Source organism: Chiloscyllium punctatum, chromosome 33, assembly GCF_047496795.1.
Source record: "Chiloscyllium punctatum isolate Juve2018m chromosome 33, sChiPun1.3, whole genome shotgun sequence".
NCBI classification, from domain to species: Eukaryota; Metazoa; Chordata; class Chondrichthyes; order Orectolobiformes; family Hemiscylliidae; genus Chiloscyllium; species Chiloscyllium punctatum.
In genome coordinates, this window is record NC_092771.1 from 36965572 (window position 1) to 36987562 (window position 21991).

Sequence of the window (21991 nt, forward strand, 5' to 3'; positions counted from 1 at the left end):
TATATGTTAACCAAAAGGAAAATGGCATAATGATGATTTTGATGGTGGGAAGGTTGCTGTGTTCACATTTCTGGGTTGGAAAAATGGGGAAAAAGAACGCTTCACAGCTGACAGAACGAGAACTGAAAAGCTGTTAAATCAAACCAAAGGTTCAGACAGCGAGGGAATATTTCCCTGGAGTGTGAGTAGCTGGAAAGTGATGGCGTCTTGGAATAGACAGGATTTTTGTTTTACAGAGGTTGAAAGCTTTAAAACAGTTATATTCAGACAGTTCAATTTATTTTCTTTAATTTTATTTGTGGTGCAAAAAGCTTTTACCACATTTTAAAGCCAAAATTTACAAACCTTGTGTTAAAGATAAATGTTAAATAAAATCCATCAAACCATTCCTCACTGAAAACTGTTGTGGAAGTGCAATCTCCTGGAGAATCCCTGCCCTGCCTACTTCTTCCTACCCGGGCTCCATGACTATATACATACCTGGGAGATAGCAGCAGGATGCCATTCAGCCTTTCAATCCTTCTCCACCATTCAATGGGAAACAGCTGACCATCCAGCTCAGTCTCCTGTTCCTGCTGTGTTCCAATCCCCTTTCGTGACTTTACCTTGAAGAACTATATCTAAGTCCTCATTTAGCTTCACTGCCTTTTGTTCCAATGGCGTTGCGGTGTTACTGTGTGGGTGCAGGCAGGGGTAATGTGATGGTGCTCCCTCCTGGAGGATGCACTCAGCGTCCCTCATCATCCTGCAGTAACATCAACTGGGTTTCAGCAACTAGAGATAGAAACCGTTTCCAGGATATGGGCATCACGGTCTCAGCCAGCATTTATTCCCCATCTCTCGTTACCCTGGAGAAGATGGTAGTGAGCTGCTGTCTTGAACTATTCACAGTCCATTTGGCGCAGATAGACCGACAATGCTGGGAGGGAGAGTGTTGCAGGATTTTGGCCGAGTGATTCTCCATCTTTGGTTCTTCAAATGTTGTTTAACTTAATCACGATCTGCATGTGATTTGAGATTTCAGTCTGCAAATCTTCACTATCTAGCACCCTATATAAAGGAATATGTACAGATTAGAAATTCAGAACAGACAATTCTAATTTCTCTGGAATATCTTTTTCCCCTTTCTTCCTCCAAAGCTGTAACCCTCCAGCCCACTTACTCTCTCCAACCATTCTGACTCTGCTACCCCCAAATGTTCACCCTCCCCAATCTCATAGCATTACTGATAAACAGATTCATGCCACCACTTCCCGTCCCTGGTTAGACTCTGCACCCTTTCTGGGTTCACTTCCTTTCCCTTCAGTTGCTGCAAGTCAATAATGTAACAGCAGAATAAAACAAAAGGAAACAGAAAGGGAGGTGGCAGATCCTGGACAGAAGAGGAACCTTCAGTCTGGGAGAATGGGTCAGATTCTTCCTTGTTTCCCATTGGTCAATTCCCAGTGTTATGACAAGTTGCGAATGGAACTTGGTCCCATCTGGGCGTAGTGACATTTTGACCCCCCCCCCCCCCCCCCCCGCAACTGATCAATACTATAGGCAGATGCGTCCCTTCTTCTGCCAATCACAATGTGAAATGCTTTCCGCTAGTTACCCTAAAGAACATGATCCTAAACGCGCCCACATTCTGTACATGTACAGTGCTGGATTTCCCCACACACGTGTGGTCCCTGCCTCAGGGCTTGTGGGAGTTGTAGTCCCCATGAAGCCTCTGGAGACCTGTCCCTGGAAAGTGAAAGAAAGTGTGGGCTGGAGGGTGTTGTATATAGGATATCTATTCAGACACACAGGGCATGTGGGCTGTCACTGGGATTTACTGAGACATCCGCTTATACACACCGATTTCTGACATAAACAATATATATTCAGCCAATTGCGGAGTGGAGAGGTTAATAATGGGCAGCAGATTTTAAGCAGATGTGGCTCAGTGGCTAGCACTGCTGCCTCACAGCGTCAGGGACCCGGGTTTGATTCCAGCATTCAACAACTATGTGGAATTTACACATCCTCCCCATGTCTGCATGGTTTTGTTCGGTGCTCCAGTTTCCTCCCACAGTCCAAAGATGTGCAGGTTAGGTGGATTGGTCATGCCAAATTGCTCACAGGGTCCATGCATGTGCTGGTTAGGCAATTAGCCACGGGAAATGCAGGGTTACAGGGAATGGGTGGGTCTGAATGGGATGCTCATCATAGGGTTGGTGTGGAATTGATGGATGAATACCCTGTTTCTGCACTATAGGGACTCTATTCAATTCTCATCAAGAAGAATGTACCTATCTCAATGTGTTGTGAATCTGTGGAATTCCCAATTGAAAATGCGGTGGATGCCAAGACATGAGCCAATTTAATGAAGAGATACAGATTTTTAATTTGTAATGAGTTGAAGTGTGAGACAGAGCAGGTGGGAAAATCCAGCTGAGACCGAGGTGAGCTCAATCATTACCGTATTAAATGGTGGAGCTGGTTCGAAGGGCTGCATTGCCTTTCCTGTGCCCAGGGCTTATCTTCTTACGGTAATAACCAGAAAGCTGAATCCAAAACTCACCATCTTCACCAAAGGATATTTGCAGAAACAGCAGGATAGTCAGGTGGATTAGCGTTCCAAACTTAGGTAGTGAGGAAGCGTGTAGGAGATGATGATTTTGTAATTTTAAACTGAGGGGAGACAGTGATTTCTGGTTTTAGACTGGGTAGTACATTCACCGCGTACAGATTACTCTGTTGTGAATATCTATCCTGGATTTTATTACAAAGCCAAGGTCGCTGACAATGAAACCCAAAACACCCAGTTAACATTGCCTCCCCTCATAATATGATAAAAATACTTGTCATAAGTCTGGTTGAATTTAGAACACAGATGGAAAGCAGGAGATTATATCCAATCCCAAGATACTGTGCTTAAACAAAGGAGACTATAATAGGATGAGGCAGGAGTTGGCTAATGCAGATTGGAAGTAAAGACTTTACTGTGGGACAGTTGAAAGACAGTGGAGGAATATCAAAGAAATTTTTCAAATTTCTCAGCAAAAGTATATATCAGTGAAAAGGAAGGACTGTAGGAAAAAGGAGTAATCTGCCATGTCTAAGGAAATAAGGGAGTCTATGAAATTGAAGTAGAAGGCATACAAATTGGCAAAGACCAAGGATAATTTCAGAGATTGGAAAAACTTCAAAGATCAACAGAAAGCATGATGGAATTGGAGATAAAAAGTGATGAGTAACTATCCCCAGGGCCAGAATAGCAGTTTACACTGCTAGGGAGAAACCTATTGTTTGGGGAACATATGGCCTCTAATTGTTGAAGCACTTAGCTGTTACATAGAGATAACCCTGATCAAGTTAAAAATCACAGCACACCCCAAAAGCTTGTACTTCCAAATAAACCTGTCGGACTATAACCTGGTGTTGTGTGGTTTTTAACTTTGTCCACCCCACCCTAACCCCGGCTCCTGCACATCACCATCCCGACAGACAGCCCCACTGAAACTGAAGTGCCTGTCAGGTACTTGAGGGAGCCACGGGGGTGTGGGGGAGGGGAGTGTGGTTTAACCACAAAGTGCTGAACTGAACTAGACTTGACGAGAACGAGGGTAGGTCCGATCAAGGACAGTAGTGGGAGATTGTGAATTGAGTCGGAAGAGATAGGAGAGGTCTTGAACAAGTACTTCTCTTCAGTATTTACGAATGAGAGGGACCGTATTGTTGAAGAGGAGAGTGTGAAACGGACTGGTAAGCTAGAAGAGATATTTGTTAGGAAGGAAGATGTGTTGGACATTTTGAACAACTTGAGGATAGACAAGTCCCCCGGGCCTGACGGGATATATCCGAGGATTATGTGGGAAGCAAGAGAGGAAATTGCAGTACCGTTGGCAATGATCTTCTCGTCTTCACTGTCAACGGGGGTGAACCAGGGCAATGGAGAGTAGCGAATGTTGTGCCCCTTTCAAAAAAGGGAATAGGGATAACCCCGGGAATTACAGGCCAGTTCGTCTTACTTCTGTGGTAGGCAAAGTAATGGAAAGGGTACTGAGGGATAGGATTTATGAGTATCTGGAAAGACACTGCTTGATTAGGGACAGTCAGCACGGATTTGTGAAGGGTAAGTCTTGCCTTACAAGTCTTATTGAAATCTTCGAGGAGGTGGCCAAGCATGTGGATGAGGGTAGAGCAGTGGATGTATTGTACATGGATTTTAGTAAGGCATTTGATAAGGTTCCCCATGGTAGGCTTATGCGGAAAGTCAGGAGGCATGGGATAGACGGAAATTTGGCCAATTGGATAGAAAACTGGCTAACCGGTCGAAGTCAGAGAGTGGTGGTAGATGGTAAATATTCAGCCTGGAGCCCAGTTACAAGTGGAGTTCCGCAGGGATCAGTTCTGGGTCCTCTGCCGTTTGTAATTTTTATTAATGACTTGGATGAGGGAGTCGAAGAGTGGGTCAGTAAATTTGCAGATGATACGAAGATAGGTGGAGTTGTGGACAGTGAGGAGGGCATTTGTCGTTTGCAAAGGGACTTAGATATGATGCAGAGCTGGGCTGAGGAATGGCAGATGGAGTTCAACCCCGCCAAGTGTGAGGTTGTCCATTTTGGAAGAACAAATAAGAATGTGGAATACAGGGTTAATGGTAGGGTTCTTAGTCAGGTGGAGGAACAGAGGGATCTTGGGGTCTATGTACATAGATCTTTGAAAGTTGCCACTCAAGTGGATAGAGTTTGTAAGAAGGCCTATGGTGTATTATCGTTCATTAGCAGGGCGATTGAATTCAAGAGTCGTGAAGTGATGTTGCAGCTGTACAGGACTTTGGTTAGGCCACATTTGGAATACTGTGTGTAGTTCTGGTCGCCTCACTTTAGGAAAGATGTGGAAGCTTTGGAGAGGGTGCAGAGAAGATTTACCAGGATGTTGCCTGGAATGGAGAATAGGTCGTATGAGGATAGGTTGAGAGTTCTCGGCCTTTTCTCATTGGAACGGCGAAGGATGAGGGGTGACTTGATAGAGGTTTATAAGATGATCAGAGGAATAGATAGAGTAGACAGTCAGAAACTTTTTCCCTGGGTACAACAGAGTGCTACAAGGGGACAAACATTGAAGGTGAAGGGTGGAAGGTATAGGGGAGATGTCAGGGGTGGGTTCTTTACCCAGGGAGTGGTGGGGGCATGGAATGCGCTGCCCATGGGAGTGGTAGAGTCAGAATCATTGGCGACCTTTAAGCGGCATTTGGATAGGTACTTGGATGGGTGCTTAATCTAGGATAGAAGTTCGGCACAACATCGTGGGCCGAAGAGCCTGTTCTGTGCTCTATTGTTCGAAGTTCTAAGTTTTGAACTGCTGTTGCCATGGAGATAATATTGAGAGACAGTCTGTATTCAAAGTCACAAACCACAAAAGGTATAAGAAGGGGAGCCATACATCGGTCAGGCGGGGAGTTACCTGATGCTGCCTGAAGGCGTTTTGCATGTACACTATCCAGGTAGCTGCCGTGTCTCATCAATAAAGACTCAAAGAAGACCTCTCAGAGTTCTGTGCCTAGTTATTCCTATCCAGCAGAGTTCAGGAATATGAGTACACAGCAGTTAGTCTTCACAGTGGAGGACACGAAGAACATCCTGATGAATGGCTTTTGCCCGAAACGTCGAGTTTGAAGCTACTTGGATGCTGCCTGAACTGCTGTGCTCTTCCAGCACCACTAATCCAGACACGAAGAACATGCCAGTAATTGATAAGGAGACTGAGGAAGGTGAGGACCAAGAAACAGCCATTATCATGAAAGTGTTAGAGCTGGGCAAGCTAATGGAGCTAAAGGTAAACAATTCTCCTTGCCCCGATGGAATACATCCCATGATACCAACAGAGTTAGGGGGAGAAGTAGCACATGCACTTAGAGTTATAGCGTCCTGCAGCAGAGACAGGCCCTTTGTCCCAAACTGGCCCATGCCAATCAGAATGTCCATCCACGCTAACCCCATTTCTCTGCACTTGGCCCATCTGCTTCTGAAACTTTCCTATCCATGTATATGTCCAAATGTCTTTTACGTGTTGTTAATATACCCACTCAACCACTTCCACTGGCAGCTCATTCCATATACATATCACCTTTGTGTAGAACAGTTGCCCCTTAGGTTCCCATGTATTCTTTCTCCTCTAACTTTAACCTGATGCCCTCCAATCCTTGAGTCCCTGGGAAAAAGAGCGAGTGCATTCACCTTACCCATGCCTGTCATGGTCTTCTCCACTTCTATAAAATATTTCCCCGCAGTTTCACAGTCCTCGCTTGTCGACCCTCTCCCTGTGCCTTAGACCCCTGAGACCTGGCATCATCCTTGTAAATTTCTTCTTCACCTTTCCAGTTGAATAACTGAAACCTACACTGCACTCATCAAATTTCCAGTGTTTCCCCATGGCACTGGAACCAATGTGTCAACGTCAATGGATTACAATCAATGATGGATAATTCACTCCATTACAACAATCCCATTTTCATAGCTTTTTCCATGATTCAGGAATCCTTTTGTGTTTCTGGTTTCATGGTTAATTGTCCTCATACAAAACCAATCTGTGGCTTTCCTGTTCCAGGGAAATGTGCCATGATTGTTTAGACTTTCAAAAACCAATGAAATCTCTCCCCACAGTCCCCACGCTAACATGGACTTCGCTGTCTCAGTACCTTTTTCCAGTCACACGGACATTTGAAATATTCGTCCACGGACTGAATGCAGCACCTTTCCATCCAGATGAAAAGGTCAATGATATTCAGATCGGCACGGATCCAGTAACATGAAGTTCAATTTGAATTTCTCAACTGCAAATCCCCCCTTTCAATACTTTATAACAGAGAAAACAGAAAGTGCTGGAGATCCTCAGCAGGTCTGGCAGCATCTGAAATGGTGACAGATGCAGGAAACATTGCAGCCTTGAAGAAGTGTTTAGATGATCACACCAGACATGTGTGCTTGATGACCATTATGGAGAAGATGGGGACAGGGATCCCTTTCTGGAAGGACCTTGGTGAGACCACACCTGGAGTACTGTTTACACCTTTGTTCCCCTTTTCCAAGGAAGGCTCTCCTGCTTATTGAGAGTGGAAAGGAGAATCAGCAGATGAGTCCTGGGATGTGAAGATAGTTAAGGACTGCAGATGCTGGAAGTCAGAGTCTGTACAATGTGGATCTGGGGAGGTGCAGCAGGTCAGGCAGCATCAGAGGAGCAAAACGGTTGATATTTTGGGTCAGGAACCTTTGTCAGTCTTGATAAATAGCCCTGACCCGAAACGTCACCTTTCCAGCCCATCGTATTCATGCTGGTCATCAAACATCTATTTATTCTAGTCCCACGTTCTGGCACTCAGCATGTAACCGATATTGCAGTGCTTGGTGTGATCATCTAAACATTTCTGCAAGGCTGCAATGTTTCTTGCATCTGTCACCATTTCAGATGCTGACAGACTTGCTGAGGATCTCCAGCGCTTTTTGTTTTTATTGCAGGTTTCCACCATTTTCCTGAAGCACATAGAGTCATAGACATGTAAACAGCTCCATATTTTGTTGACTCTCATTCCTGATATGTCAGGACTGATGGCTGAACAGGGACTCAATCTTCGTTTAATCCTCCTTTCCTTTGGCTTTCTGAGCCGCTAACTACATCACTAATATTCTACCTCCCATTCCCTGTCCTGAATCTGACCCTCTAAGCCTACACTTTAGTTCCCATCCCCCTGCCAGACTAGTTACAAACTCACCAATAGAACTGGCAAAATCCCCCACCAGATTTGTCTCAGCTCTGCCCGGGGTAACCGGTCAGGCTGGTATAGGTCCCACCCAGAAACAGTCCCAGTGCCTGAAGAATCAAAACCATTTCCCCAGCCACACATCGAGCTGATCTGCCTTCTCATTCCTGCTCTCATTAGCACATGGCACTGGGAGTAAGTCTGACATTATTACATTTCAGGAGCTACATTTTAATGCATCTCTTCTCTCCCTAAGTCCAGCTTTCAGGCCCTCATCCCTCTGTTTAGTGATGTCATTGGTATCTGTGTGTTGCACAATCACGGCCTTTTTACCCTCCAGCTCCAGAATATCCTGCAGCCACTCCATGATATCATGGATCTTGGCACCAGGGAGATTACATACCATCCTCGATTCATGTCTGTGGGCACAGAAGTGCCTGGCTGTACCCCTGATTATTGAATCCCCTGCCACTATAGCCCTGCCACTCTCAGGCCTCTTGTTCTGATCAGCAGAGCTCTCCGTGGTGTCATGAACCTGGCTGATGCTGATTTACCGAGAAGCCACCCCACCCATTCCCGCCCTTACAGAATCCCAAGTGGTATACAGTATCTGTATGAGAAGGGGATAACGGGGGACTCCTGTTCTCGCTTCCTGAGCCTTTTACTCGATCTGATGTTCACCCATTCCCTTTCTGCCTGTTTAACCCTCACCTGCAGTGTGACTATCTCACTAAACGTGCTGTCCATAACATTCTCAGTATTGCAGATGCTCCACAGTGAGTCCACTCTCAGCTGCAGCTCTGAAAAGCAGTTTCCCAGTAGCTGCAGATGGGAACCCTTGCTGCACAAATAGCCGTCAGGGACACTGGAAGTGGCCCTTATTTCCCACATTGTGCAAGAGGAGCACACCACGGGTCTGAGGGCTCCTGTCACAACGTCTCTCTACATTCATCTAGTTACTCCCATTAAGAGAATTTAAATGAGTGAGTAACCTTCCGTCACTTCAAACATGTCCATAATAATAACAAAAAAATCTTTACTTAAGCTGATACGTCATATTTTTAAAACTTAAATACTCCACAGGTATCACTGACAAATTGGCTATTCCCATTGGGACTGTGAATTTCTGAAAGGCCTGAAGTAAAACTGAGTTTCATCTTCACCTTCTCCCTGTCTCACCTCACTATTTACACCCAACTCCAAAACACTCTCATTGAGCCAAGCAGCAGTCAGTGCAGCCCTGTCATTTTCATTGTCTGCTCACACCTACACTGTACTGTTCCAATGCACCTCAATGCGAGTTCAGGACCAGCATTGCATCTTTCAATTCAGCCCTTTGTAACCCCAGAGTCAAAATGGACTTCAGCAGTTTCTGAATGAACAGACAGTTGTCAGAATCTGAAACATTCCACCTGAAATGGTGCTGGAATTTGAATCCACGAGAAATTTGCAGAGAATTGGAAGGAGGGACTTTACAGATTAACATTACAAAGTGGATGATTGAGACTAAATCTGACAGTTCCTGCAAAAAACGAGGTGTAATTTGGATAAATCTGTGCTCCCTCTCAGGCCAATACCTCCTTCCACAGCTGCAGGGCCAAGAATTGAACACATACCCAAAGGGTGATCCAACCATGGACTTGAACATCTTTCTGCTTTTGGCTTGACAAAAATATTGAAGATATTTTCCCACAGACAGAACAGACAAACCTTTCTCGTTCCACAGTTAAATGCCAATGATATTCAGATCCCGATGACTCCGTTGACTGTAGAAACTTGTTTATTGAGATCCCTGTCTCAATTATTCTCAATTAATATCCTATAAAATGAATTCACAAAACAAAGCTTACAGTCAGTGCAAGATGAATAGTGAAGACAAACACTTCTCTCGGTATGTGTTGGATCTGTAAATGCTCCTCTTCAAATCACCCCGCCCCCACCCAGGAAGAGGACATGTGCATGCTCCTTGCTGTACCTTGCCCCAAATAAAGATGGTGGCTATAACCCAGGACCTCTCACTGCCTGAGGCCCAAGCCATCTTCCCCTTTGCTGCAAACGTGGGACCAAGAGTTTCTAATTCAGACTAACTACCTGCCCAGAGTGTAACTAAACCCTCCCAGTCTACACTGATACATTTCATCTGGTTTCTGCTGCCACTCTCCCCTTTCTGCCTCCTGCACACACCATGGGTTATCGCGGGTCCAGTGACCCTTCCTCAGAACCGATGAGAGCTGGGAAAATTAGAATCCCTTCAGGAAACAGGCCCTTTGGCCCAACAATTCCACACCCACAGTTGGCTGTTAATGGAGGAGACAGGAACCTTCCAGCATCTCAGTGGCGGTGGTGGAAATGGTGGCTGATGATCTACATTGTGCCTGCACAAAAGACCCTGAGCTTCCAGTTGCCTGCTCTTTAACACACAAGACTGTTCCCTGTCCAACATCTCTGTCTCATGCTTACTGCAGTGTTCCAGTGAAGCTGGATGCAAGCTGGAAGAACACTTCAGAACATACCAATTGGCTTCCTATTTCAAGGACTGCAATTTCCCCTCACATGTGGTCAACAATTCCCAAATAGTGTAACTCCTCCACTTCCCACACCACTGCCCTTGAACCCCACCCCTCCAAATGCAACAAAAATGGAATCCCACCATCCTCACCTTCCACCCATATACAACGCGTCATCCTCTGCTCTTTCCACCATCAGATCCAACCACCTGAGATATATTTCCCTCCCCACCCCTTTCAGCATTCCACAGAGATCAGACCCTCTGTGACTTCCACGTTACATCCACGGTCCCCACCAACCCACCCTCCACTCCAAGCACCTTCGCTTGCCACTGCAAGAGGTGGAAAACCAGTGCCCACACCTTCCCCTCACCTCCATCCAAGGCACCACTTGATCCTCCCACATCCAGCAGAGATTTCCCTGCCCACCCAAACAACTCACCTATTGTGTCCCTTGCTCTCAGGACGCCAAAGTGTGGAATATTTCAGGGAACATTTCTGGGACACATGCACCAACCAACCCCACCGCCCTGTGGCCGACAACTTTGGCTACTCCCCACCCCCTCTGCCACCACGCTGCCAAGGACATGCAAGTCCTCCATCCCAAATCCGAGCCACCCGACACCTGGAGGAAGAACACCTCATCTTCCACCTTGGGAACTTTCAACCACACAGCATCAAGGTTTCCTCATCCCCCTCCCCCAACTTATCTCAGATTCAACCCTCCAACTCGGCACTGGCCTCTTGAACAGTCCCACCTGCCCATCTTCCTTCCCAATTGTTCATTCCACCCTCTCACCACGACCCTCCATCTACAACCACCTATTGCCACCCTAGCTCCCTTCCCCCCAACCCCGAACACCCCTCCCTATTTATCTCTCAGCTGTATTCCACCACCCACATTTCTGATGAACTGCTGACATGCCCAATACGTCAATTCTCCTGCTCCTTGGATGCTGCCTGATCTGCTGTGCTTTTCCAGAGCCACACTTTAACACAAACTGGAAGAATAACACCTCATCTCCCGCTCGGGAACCCTGCATCCCTCTGGCTTCAACATCAAATTCAATAATTTTAGGTCCTGAACTCTCCCACGTCCTCGTGTCTTTGCCCCCTACCTCACATACCTTCTGTGACTTCCACGTTAGATCCACGGTCCCCACCAACCCACCCTCCACTCCAAGCACATTCGCACCTTGTTATTACGTAGCCTACCAATACACATTACCTATGGTTAGCCACTAACAGTCCCCATAAACAGCTATTCACCCTCCCCCCCGCATCAGATCGTTATCCACTCCTTTGTCCAACTGCTCTTATCTCTCTCTTTGGACTCTACCCCCACTTATCATTTACTCCTTAACCCCTACCTTCTGCATAAAAACAGACTTTTTTTCTCATTAACATCAGTTCCTGAGGAAGTGTCACTGGATCGAAAATGCGAACTGATTTCTTTTCACAGATGCTGCCAGATCTGCTGAGCTTTTCCAGTACATTCTGGTTGTTGTGTGTGATTTACAGCATCCGAAGTTCTTTTGGTTCTAATTTACCCAGAGTATCTAATTCAGGTCCAGCAGACTGAAACAGTGTTTATCAACCTTCCCAGTCCACACTAACTCCATCTCTCTCCCAGTATCTGCTGTGTCTCCCACTCCTTCACATTCAGTCCCCCCTCACAGTGACACTGCGCCTGCAAAGCTGATGGTCATGTGTTGGCCTGCTGGACCCACCCCTCATTCACTCCCATTAGCTGGAGGATCATGCCAACTCTCCTATTGGGCTGAAGCTGTGTCAATCAGCCATGCCACATTGTGACCTGAGTGGTGGGATCCTCCCAGGTGCATCAGAGGCTGAGGGGTGACCTCAGAGGTTTATAAAATCATGAGGATCATGGGTAGGATAAATAGACAAGGTCATTTCCCTGGTTTGGGGGAGTTCAGAATGAGAGGGCATACGTTTAAGATGAGAGGGGAAGAATTTAAAATGGATCTGAGGGGCAATTGTTTTTCCTCACTGAGGTTGGTGCGTGTATGGAATCTTCTGTCGGGAAGTGGAGGATGATGGTACAATTAAAACATTTGGCATCTGGATGGGTATATGAATAGGAAGGGTGTAGAGTGATATGTGCCAAGTGTTGGCAAATGGGTATAGATTAGGTTGTGATATCTGGTCAGCATGGACCAGTTTAACCGAAGGGTTTATTTTCATGCTGTACATCTCTTCGGCTTTACCCTGTGATGAGCTTCATCATTCACAGTGAATGGGTCAGTATGACAGAGCACAGGGGCGGGGGGCTAGTCCGTCCAATGGGGCTGTACACTCTCCCTCTGGACATGGTGCCAGTCAGTCCCAACTCACCTCCCATTTGGGCATAGCCCTCCAAATCCTACCTTAAAAATGTTAAATTTCAAATTTGTTTTGACAATAACTACTGAATCTGCATCCAGCTGTCGGTCAAACTGTTCCAGATGCTCAGAACTTAGTGAGTAAAATAATCTTCACATTTTTCTTTGCACTATCTGCCAGTTACCTGAAAATAGTTACTAAAAATTGTGACGTTAAATATTTCTCACTCTGTCTCTCTGTAAATGAAATACCCTGGAAACAAATCAACTCCTGGTCGAAATCACTGCTTAACCTTCTCAGCTCCAAGGAGAATTTTCTGACCTTCTGCTAACTCTCCATAAAAGAGAAACCTATCTTAATTTTAATTTATTAGTGTCATAGAGATGTACAGCACAGAAACAGACCCTTCAGTTCAACTTGTCCATGCAGACCAGATATCCTAAATTAATCTCGTCTCATATGCCAGCCCTTGGCCCATAGCCTTCTAAACCTTTCCCAATCACATATCCAGTGAGATGCCTTTTAAATGTTCTAACTGTACCGGCCTCCACACTTTCTCTGGCAGCTCATTCCATACACATACTATGTTCAGCTTGAAACCTTGCCCCTCATATCCCTTTTCAATCTTTTCCCTCATACCTGTGCTTTCTAGTTTTGGACTCACATAAACAGGAATAAGACCCTGGCTGTTGACCCTATCCATGCCCCTCATGATTTTATCAACTTATATGGTCACCTCTCAGCATCCGATTCTCCAGTGAAAACAGCCTCAGTCTATTCAGCCTCTCCCTATAGCTCAATCCCTCAACCCTGGTAACATCTTTGCATCTTTTCTGAATCCTTTCAAGTTTCACAATATCATTCCAATAGCGGGGAGACCAGGACTGAAAGCAGAATTCCAGAAGTGGCTGAATGAATGTCCTGTACAGCCGCAAACTGACGTCACAACACCTGTACTCAATGCACAGACCAATAAAGGCAAGTATACCAAACATTTTCTTCACTACCCTGCCTATCTATGATTCCACTTTCAAGGAACTATGAACCTGCACTCCAAGATCTCTTTGTTCAGCAACACTCCCCAGGACCTTCCCATTAAGTGTATAAGTCCCACCCTGATTTGCTTTTCCAAAATGCAGAACCTCACATATATCTAAATTAAACTGCATCTGCCACTCCTCAGCCCATTTGATCGGAGTCTCATTGTACTTTCAGGTAACTTTGCTATCCATTGCACCTCCAATTTTGGTGTCTATTGTAACCCTACTAACCATAGCTCCTATATTCACATAGAAATCATTTATATAAATGGCAAAAAGCAGTGGACCCAGTACCCAGCCTGACAGCATATTGCTCATCACAGGCTTCCAGTCCAAAAAGCATCCTGCACGATGACACTGACTGCTCAGCAAGGTTAGAGCTCATGGCATACAGGGAGATCTAACCATTTGGATACAGAACTGGCTCAAAGGCAGAAGACAGAGGGTGTTGATGGAGGGTTGCTTTTCAGTCTGGGGGCCTTAGACTAGTGGAGTGTTACAAGGATCAATGCTGGAACCACTACCTTTCATCATTTATATCAATGACTTAGATGTGAACATAGGAGGTATATTTCGTGAGATGACACCAAAACTGGAGGGGGAGTGGACAGTGAAAAAGATGACCTCAGAGTACAATGGGATCTTGATCAGATGGGTGAATGGGCTGAGGAGTGGCATTTTGGGAAAGCAAATCTTAGCAGGACATCTACAGTTAATGGTAAGGTCCTGAGGTGGCTTACTGAATAAAGAGGCCTTGGGGTGCAGATAGATAGGATAGTGAAGGCGACATTTGGTATGCTTGCCTTTATCGGACAATGTATTGAGTACAGGAGTTATGAGATCATGTTGTAGCTGTACAGGAGATTGGTTAGGCCACTTTTGGAACGTTGCGTACAAATCTAGTCACCCTCCTATTGGAAGGATGTTGTGAAACTTGAAAGGGTTCAGAAAAGATTTACAAGAACGTTGCCAGGGTTGGAGGATTTGAGCGAGGCTGGGCGTTGAATAGAGGTTGAATAAACTGGGGCTGTATTCCCTGCAGCGTCAGAGGCTGAGAGGTGATCTTATCTATGTATTTAAAAACATGAGGTGCATGGATAGGTTAAATAGACAAAGTCTTTTCCCCGGCGTGGGGGATCCCAGCACTAGGTTTATGATATGAGGGGAAAGACTTTAAAGAGACTTGAGAGGCAACGTTTTCACACAGAGGGTGGTATGTGTATGGAATGAGCTGCCAGTGGAAGTGGTGGAGGACATTACGATTGCACCATTTAAAAGGCATCTTCATGTGTATATGAATAAGAAGGATATGGGCCGGGTGCTGACAGGTCGGATTAGATTGCATTGGGATATCTGATCAGCATGTACTGGTTGGACCGACAGGTCTCTGTTTCTGTTCTGTCCATCTATGACTCTTTGACCTTCCAGCCAGAATTCTATGGTGTTGAACCTGCTAACCAGTGTGTTATGTGAAACCTTGTATCTTTCTCAAGTCCAAGTTAATGATTTCAATGCAAAAGCCATGCTGACTCTCCCTAATAATTTCTTGCTTTTCCAATGACATGTAAATCCTGTCCCGGAGAATCCCTTCTAACAACTTCTCTGCCACTGACTTCAGGCTCACCGTTCTATAGTTCCCTGACTTTTCCTTACCACCTTTCTCAAATAATGGCACCCATTTTCCAGCACCTCACCTGTGGCGATCGATGATACAAATATCGCAGCGAGAGGCCCATCAAAAGCTTCCCTAATTACCCACAACGTTCTGGGATACACCTGATCATATTCCAGGGATTTATCCACCTTTATGCATTTTAAGATATCCAGTACCACCTCTTCTGTAATATGTACACTTGCCAAGTTATCACTATTTATTTCTCCAACTTCTCTAACTTCCATATCCCCTTTCAGTAAAAACTGACATGAAATACTTAGAGAATCTCTCCCACCTCCTGCTGTTCCATAGACAGTCTTGTTGATCTTTGTGGGTCGCTATTCTCTGCCTAGTTATTCTTTTGTCATTAGTGTATTTGTAGAATATCTTTGGATTCTCCTTAAACCTTTTTCCCAAACCTATCTCAAGTCCCCTTTTTTGCCTCCTGGTTTCCCGCGAGTATACTTCTACTGCCCTTATAGTCCCCTAGGGATTCACACAAACACTGTGGGGTCTGTACCTGCCATATCCTCCCTTCATTTTCTTGACCAGAGCCTCAATTTCTCAGGTCATGCAGCATTCTCGACCTCTCCCAGCTTTGGCCTTTACAGGAACATACTGTCTGTGTCGTCTCATTGTCGCAGGCCTATGGAGGCAATGGCAGGTGAGGACAGAGAAACAATCATTATAAGTAAAGAAGTATTGTTGGGAAAGCGAACAACTCATTCTTATCTCTATAATTCCTCTCTAGCCTCAGAACTATCACTGTATTTGCATCAAAAACATCTCAATCTGTGCAACATCCTCCAATCTCTAATCTCCTTCAGTCTCAACACACTCTATCTTTCATCTTGTCCACCTTCACAAATCTATGTGATGTGCCTTTCTTTAATTCCAGCCTTCAGGATAACCCATGTTTATTTCAGATTCCTGCACCCAGAGCTCCACAATGTCCCGCTTAACCTCTGTCACATTTTCCTCCAAAAAACATTAATCAATCACGTATCATCTATTCTAATATCACCTTCTCTGACCTGGTTTCTATTGTGGCTTGTCAAATTAGTATATTACGCGTCTGTGATCTACAGGACGGAAAACGGTTTTGTGGTCCATTGGGTTTATTCTGTAAAGAAATCTCCCAGCTGACCATTTTAATCCCATTTTCTAGCACAGAGCCCATAGACCTGTCAGCCTTGGACTTGCAAGTGTGTTCCTAGATAGATTTTAAATGCCTTCGGGATTTCTGTCTCTTGCTCTCTTCCAGACAGTGAGGTTTAGTGCAACTGTTGCTCTATGCTATCACCCACAGGGTTCAGAGCAGCTGGGTCTGTGCGAACCACAGATCGCCCACACATTGTGAAGGGTGGCAGGGTCCCTGAGAGAGGGCACAGGAGATTTACCAGGGTGGTTCAAGGAATGGGGGATTTTAGTTGCAGAATTTGTGGGTCTTTTTTAACATTAATTGTTCACGTGACATGTGTTGCTAATACACATCAAGAATAACCATCCACAATTAATGGACTCTCCTTTTCAACCTCTCCCCTTGCCTGCGCTGTGATAATATTCAGGTTAACCACTACCAGACATCTCTCTCTAATGAGAGAGCAGTCCTATGGTCGGGTAGGACAATGCTGACTTGATCTGTTACACAGTGAAGCCACGGTGCCTCGAGGGTTGGGAGAGGGAATGCTGAAGGCGGTGGATGGGAAACCACTCGGGTACAGTACTTTACCCTGGAGGATGTTCACTTTCTTTAATATTTTGGGGAGGGGGAGTGCACTGATGAGGGAAGTGGAGAATGTTCCAACACAACCCTGATGTGTACCTTATAGAGAGCAAACAGACATTGGGGAATCAGCGGTTTGGAAAAAACTGAGATTGTTCTCCTTGTACCAAAGGAAACTTGGGGAGCTGTGACAAAGCGGTTTACAAAAGTTACACGTTATAATAATAAACCTTACACCCATCAGCTCATTATACAAGGGTTACAGGACACATTTTGAAGATTTTGGAAGATCGATTGAGATGATGGTTTGATTCAAAGGAGAACTTTTATTCAGCAAATGGTATTGATCTGGAACACAATACTCTCACACAATATGAATATCCATGTCCTGATGAATGGAGTAATTCGGTCAGAGTTTGGCGTTACAATGACTGAGATTACCATCTGAATATCTGCCTGTAATACAAGTTTATAAAAGCCGTTACTGTCAGTTCAAGTTTGAAACTCATACAATCCCCTCCTCCTGGCCCAGGATGACTGTACACATTACCCCTGGTGGAGGTCAGCAGGCACTTCAAGGGCAAATCTATGTGGGTTTCTATGAGCTTCCACCTTGGAACTTCATGTGACTGAACATGGGACAGAATATCCCAAGATTCAGTGAGATATGGAGAGCAGGATTTGCTTCCTTTTCTTTCCTTCCGTGCTGCCGCTGTGCCTCCACAATAAGACATGGGGTGTGAAAGGCTCATGCACCTTGATGGGCAAGATGTCTACATTCTGACCAATGGGTAACAAGCTCGTACCAGTCATGAAACAGAGTATCCCTGAAAGATAGCAACTGCACATGCTTCCCTTTGCCCAGTGCTCACAGTACATGTTTCGAATAATGAGGGGGGAATTCTCCTAGAAAAGGCATAACAGGAATGTTCCAAAAGGATTATAAACAGTTTACAGAGAGATATTCACAGGAAACATGGGCAACAAGTTGGCAAATAGAGTATAACTTGGGATAAACTGTAAAAAGCTGCACCGCAAGGGACTGGGGGAAAATGAGCAGGAAACATAGAAAGCTAGCACACAGTTACAACATGGAATCAGGAAAGGGAATGGAATGCTGTCCCTTATTTCAAAGAGTTTGCAATATAAGAATGTGGAGTATATACCTTAGGGCAACTAAACAAATGGCAAGTGAGACCACATGTGGAGTAACGTGAACAGATTTGGTCACTTTAGTTAATGAAATGGAGCAGTTTATTGGAGGCATTTCAGAGAAGATCCATTGGGACGGTCCCTGTTTTGAAGGGATCATCCTGTAAGCAATGGCTGAATAAGTTGGGAATCTACTCACTGGACTTTGGAAGAATGAAAGGTAATCTCTTTGAAACATACAGGATTCTGTCAAGGTTTGACAGGGTAAATATGGAGACCATGTGTCCCATTACGGGTGAGTCTTGAACCAGATTCTGGATCAGTCGCGGAATCAAGGAGTCTGTTTCAGATTTGTCAAATTAAAGGCAACACCGACACAGGTTAGGGTTTCAGTAGCAATGGAGCTGGCGTGAGAAGGAGACAAGCAACGTTTAAGAGATTGGAATTACTGGTATTTGTGATTGTGTAGATGTCTGATCAGAAGGTCACCTTGGGGTCAGATATGAAAGCAATATTGTGAAGAATGTAGTTCTGCCTCAGACACTTCTCAGTGAGAGGGAGGGACACAGCAGTAAGGGAAATGAATTTGGAATAGCAACTGAAGGCAATGGATTTAACAATTACAATGTTTCATTGCAGTGAATTGCAGCTAATCGAAGCGTGGTAAGCAGTTTGATAACTGAGTAATAGTGCAGTAATGGAGAGGGATGATGGGGAGGGAGAGCTGGACATTGTCAGTGTACATGTGAAACCTAACAGTGCTTTTGGGCGATGTTACCTCCTGGCAGTATGTAGGTGAGAAACAGGACGGACCAAGGATAGATCCTGGAGGGACACCAAATACAATGAACTCAGAAAGGAAAGGGAGAGTGGAGATGGAGCAGGATTTTCCATTGATGGTGAGGTCAAATATTAGGTTTTAGCCGAATGGGAGAGAAGGACATATCCAGAAAAGGCAGACAGACAGATCATGGAACAATATCTGTGAATTGCAATGGGTGTGGGGGGGTGGGGGGGAGAGAGCGGTGACAAGCGGGAGAATGAGACAGAGATTTGGAATGTCCATCACAAGGGAAAATGGTCAAGATGACCTCTAATAAGGCTTGACAAGAGACTCTAGAAAAAGCAAGTTTAGGACTAAAATGAGGAGCACCCTTGTGAAGCAGTGTGGCTCGGTGGGCTAGTGGAGAGGGAGGAAAGAAGCAGAGGCAGCTGATCGGATTGTCTCAATGTTATGGACAGAGAAACCCCAAGTGCTCCTCACTCTTGTTGTTGGAAGGGTGGATGGAGGAGACAGGATAATGGACATTCTTTTCATTTCCAAAACAATAAACAAAACCTGTGGTAGTGATTCTAAAAATAAGTGAACAAACCTGTCGTATTTATCATTTATCAAGAATATTAAAATATACAACTGAAGTTCAGGTTTGAATCCCAAATCGGCAGAGGGTGGCTCTGAATTCAAGAAAAAAATAACTGGAATGAAGAGTCTACTGTTTGCCATGGAACCATTGGGGATGTATTTCTGCTATTGACAATGCCGTTGAGGGAAAGAAACCCGACAGTAGGCCCTTCAAATCACTCATTGTATTAATCACTACACAGTCTCAACAAAGGAATGAAATTGGATGGACCACATTACATCTACCAATGCACTAGCAAATACAACCACAAATCAGCCCTCTTGAACCTGCAACTTCTGTCTCACTGTGGGCCAACAACAGCAGCATAACTGCAATCCAGCCCAATCTGAAATCTCATTGCCTCATATCCCCCACTCAACCATTAACATCAAGCCTGGGGAATTAACCCTGGTTCAATGGTGAATGCAGGAGGGCATGCCAGGAGCAGTAGCAGGCATACCTAAAAATGAGGTGCCAACCTGGTGAAGCTACCAAACCTGCATGCCAAACAGCACAAGCAACACTAAATAGAACTAAGTGATCCCATAGCCAATAGATTAGATGTGAGTTCTGCAGTTCTGCCACACCTAGTCAAGAATAGTGATTGACAATTAAACAACTCACTGGAGGAAGCATCACAGATATCCCCACCCTTACTGATGGAGGGGTCTCCCACATTCATGCAACAGATAAGAGGACAGCATTAGCACCGATTTTCAGCCAGCAGTGCCAAGTGGATGAGCATTCTACATTGGTCCCTGACATCACAGATATGGATCAACTTGGTTGAAAACTCATTTCAAATCAGATCAAGAAATGGATAAGCAGTGTAAAGGTATGGGCCATGCCAATGTTCTGGCAATAATACTGTTGGCTGTGCTCCAGAAAATGCTGCCCACCAAGGCAAGTACTGCTCCAGCACTGGCACCTACCGACTTTGTGGAACATTGCTGAGGGATGTTCCAACACAAAAACACAGGGCAGATCCAACTCAGCCAATTGCCCTCCATCTGTCCACACTCGCTCAGCAGTGAAGTGATGGAAGGTGTCATCAACAGTGCTGTCACGCAGCTGCTCAGCAATAACATGCTCAGCGATGTGCCCAGTTTGGGTTCTGCCTGGGCCACTCAGTTCCTGAGCTTGTTACAGACTTGATTCACAAACGGACAAACAGCTGAATGAGGTGAGGATGACAGGCCAGCCCCCCTCCAAGACCACTATTTCGACTTCAGTGATATCACCTGACCTCACCACAGTCTCAGCTCATTTGCTGAAACTCTCATTCATTCCTTTTGTTAACTCTAGATTTCATTATCTAAACCAGCATCCCACATTCATCTTCCCGATAATCTCAAGAATATTGAAAACTCTACTGCCGAAGTGCTCACTTGTACCAAAACCTGCCGATCAATCAAAAGACTCCCATTTATAAGCAACAACAATTTACTTTCGCACCTTTGAATTAATTCCTGGCTGTAATCATTCCTATCTCCCTGCACCACACACCCTTTCATATCTTAATAACTCATTTTAGTTCAGACTCTAAATGATGTGTTAAATTTTGAGTTCAATTGTGTGACTGTTTCTATCGACTGCAAGGGAACATGGTCTGGAATCCCTACTAAGATCTGCTTTCTTCCTTTAAGGCATTCTTGAAAAACTGCTTATTTGGCAATGGTTGTAGTCACTGGACACAATATTCTCCATCTGTAGCCTTATGTCAAAAGTTCGCAATAATATATTTGTGAAATGAAAACCATGATGATTTGTACAGATATCTTCTACTCTTCAATATCGCTGAGTGAATAATCTGTAATGTCTCTTACCCAACCACCTTCACCATACAAACTGCAGCAGTACAAGGAAGTCAAACATCACCCTCTCCACAGGCAACAAGGCTTTGGCATTGATCACTGGTTTCTGTGGAAGGAGAAATACACAGTTGATGTTTCAGGGAGTGCAATATGAATCACAGGGAATGAAAATGGTGCAGAATTTGACTGTCAGAAATGGAAGGAAAATGCACTCGCTTATTGGACAAAAGAATTCTTGACTGTCAAAGATATTGTGGAAAAAATAACTGGATAATGGAACAGCGTATCGTCAGGAGCCGGGCAGCAGTGGACAATTCATTTACATTCCTGAAGAAGGGTTTATGCCCAAAACGTCGCTTCTCCTGCTCCTCGGATGCTGCCTGGCCTGCTATGTTTTTCCAGCTCTACATTTTTCAATTCATTTACAAAACAGCTGTGAAAATAATAGTAAAATACTATACAGAGCAAAAATACACCCATGAGAGACTGAGGAAGCTGGATGATGAACAAGTGGACATCAGAGAACCCAGAGGTGAACCAGAGCAGAGTTCACTTTTATGATCCCACAATCAAAGATGCCTAGCACAGAAACAGGCTTTTTCGGTCCAACCTATGCCAAC

The 21991-nt window shown here is 44.9% G+C and overlaps 1 long non-coding RNA gene across 1 annotated transcript; it reads right to left on the reverse strand.

Annotated features, from left to right (window-relative positions):
• Positions 1-9351: 9351 nt before the first annotated feature.
• Positions 9352-21547, reverse strand: LOC140458601 (uncharacterized). The gene is made up of 4 exons (XR_011953600.1): positions 21384-21547; positions 17371-17458; positions 15797-15922; positions 9352-9548 (listed from the first exon to the last, which is right to left on the reverse strand). It is a non-coding gene; the product is annotated as an uncharacterized lncRNA (long non-coding RNA).
• Positions 21548-21991: the final 444 nt, after the last annotated feature.